This window comes from Mandrillus leucophaeus, unplaced genomic scaffold (assembly GCF_000951045.1).
Source record: "Mandrillus leucophaeus isolate KB7577 unplaced genomic scaffold, Mleu.le_1.0 Scaffold12, whole genome shotgun sequence".
In the NCBI taxonomy this organism is placed as follows: Eukaryota; Metazoa; Chordata; class Mammalia; order Primates; family Cercopithecidae; genus Mandrillus; species Mandrillus leucophaeus.
Genome location: NW_012100320.1, coordinates 4,584,021 through 4,586,369, shown reverse-complemented (window position 1 = coordinate 4,586,369; position 2,349 = coordinate 4,584,021). Strand labels below are relative to the sequence as shown.

At 48.8% G+C, this 2,349-nt stretch overlaps 1 pseudogene across 1 annotated transcript; it reads left to right on the top strand.

Moving 5' to 3' along the window:
- Positions 1–207: 207 nt before the first annotated feature.
- LOC105530734 lies at positions 208–1,071 on the top strand (annotated as a pseudogene). The gene has a single exon (XR_001004689.1). The product of XR_001004689.1 is annotated as a 60S ribosomal protein L7a pseudogene (transcript).
- The last annotated feature ends 1,278 nt before the right edge of the window (positions 1,072–2,349 follow it).

The following is a 2,349-nucleotide window of genomic DNA, read 5'->3' as shown; positions in this document are numbered from 1 at the left end:
AGGACCCAGATTAGGAAGATCTCTGACTGAAGGGAGTTTGTATGTGACCTGACTCTTCTGCAGTTCTGTGCCTCAATGTCTCCTTCTTGGGGCAATGATAGGGCATCCTTAAGAACCACAGCCGCTTCCCTGGGATGTGGATCATCCTACATGATGGCTGCAGTCCCCCAAGCTGGGACAGTGCATAATTTTAAGAAGGATCTGGCTCTCTCCTCCCGCCGCCCAAGATGCCGAAAGGAAAGAAGGCCAAGGGAAAGAAGGTGGCTCCGGCCCCTGCTGTCGTGAAAAAGCAGGAGGCCAAGAAAGTGGTGAATCCCCTGTTTGAGAAAAGGCCTAAGAATTTTGGCACTGGACAGGACATCCAGCCCAAAAGAGACCTCACCCGCTTTGTGAAATGGCCTCACTCTATCAGGTTGCAGCGGCAGAGAGCCATCCTCTATAAGCGGCTGAAAGTGCCTCCTGCCATTAACCAGTTCACCCAGGCCCTGGACCGCCCAACAGCTACTCAGCTGCTTAAGCTGGCCCACAAGTACAGACCAGAGACAAAGCAAGAGAAGAAGCAGAGGCCATTGGCCTGGGCCGAGAAGAAAGCTGCTGGCAAAGGGGACGTCCCCACTAAGAGACCACCTGTCCTTCGAGCAGGAGTTAACACCGTCACCACCTTGGTGGAGAACAAGAAAGCTCAGCTGGTGGTGATTGCACACGACGTGGATCCCATCGAGCTGGTTGTCTTCTTGCCTGCCCTGTGTCGTAAAATGGGGGTCCCTTACTGCATTATCAAGGGGAAGGCAAGACTGGGCCGTCTATTCCACAGGAAGACCTGCACCACTGCTGCCTTCACACAGGTGAACTCGGAAGACAAAGGCGCTTTGGCTAAGCTGGTGGAAGCTATCAGGACCAATGACAACGACAGATGCGATGAGATCTGCCGTCACTGGGGCGGCAATGTCCTGGGTCCCAAGTCTGTGGCTCGTATCGCCAAGCTCGAAAAGGCAAAGGCTAAAGAACTTGCCACTAAACTGGATTAAATGTACACTGTTGAGTTTTCTGTACATAAAAATAATTAAAATACAGATTTTCCTTCAAAAAAAAAAAAAAAAAAAAGAGGGATCTGGAATCCTTCCCCCAAAGACTCCACTAGGCCAACAGCTGCCATTGAGCTATCACCTTTGCCTCAGCATCAATGGGAAGTTCAATTTACAGCCTGTGGCTTTGAAGAGACTTTGTGACAGAAGCCATCAATCTCTGCATTTCAAATTTATTTTATTTTATTTTATTTTTCCAGCCTGAGCGCCTGTTCTGCTATGAACTCTGTCTAATCACCTTGCAGGCAGTTGAAGGAGAGTGGGTGTCCCCTTGATCTATGGGGTTTATGTGCATAATTTCCTTTAATTCATCTCAGACGGGTTGGAGAGCCTCGGTTGAGAATGATTTTCAAAGTCTCTCACTGAAGTTCAAAGATGCATTTCTCCAGCCGAACCAGTAAATTACAGGAGCAATTTGCCATGAATTTCCAATGTGGGGCCATTCCTAGGTCCTCTCAGGGTGCAGGCTGCTCTCCCTCATTCCCTCCTGCCAGTGGAGGTGGAGGCTGTGGCCTGGTGTCTGGGGAGCATCTCCTCCCAACGTTCACTGAACTGTTTATCCCAACCCACTGGTCTTCCTGGCCCCCAACTCTGCTGACCCTCCTGTTCCCTGTTTCAATCTTGTCTCAGACCTGTGCTGATGCCTCATTTTTGGGGGTGGGGAGCTCCAGGTCAATTGTACACTCTGGTACAGACAAAACCTTGATCCTGAGTGTATGTCTTCACACTTTTTTTGTCTGTATGATAAATGCAATTTCCTCATCAAGACTGTCAGTCATTTTCTGATGTGATCTATGCAGCTCTGCTTGAATTGAATCAGCTCCTGTGTTATTGTGACAGTTTATTTGGTAAGAAAATGAAATAAGATGTGTAAATTAAAGTGGAGGTGTGCTCTGTGCAATGTGGAGGTTCCCAGGGCTCAGGTGGTCCCTCTGGGGGCATTTCCATTCTCAGTTCTTTCTCCTCCTCTTTTTCCCACTGCTTGCATTGGGCTCACAGCTCTACTGCCCTCTAAGCTCAGGTCTAAGAGATCAGTGTGAAGATACAAAGCGATGGCTGAGGGAAGGTAAAGATGCTAGGATACTGTCAAGAGCCCAGCAGATAAAAAGTGAAAATGCACTGAGACTAGAACTCAGATTAAGCTTTGTGGTCTTAATGCAGAGGGCTGCAGAGAGCACGTATGAGTGTGTAGGAGGAGGCGTTAGAGCTCCAGATGAGAGGTTCATGGTAAAGAGAACATCAGGACTCCTTCCCTGTGCATTCC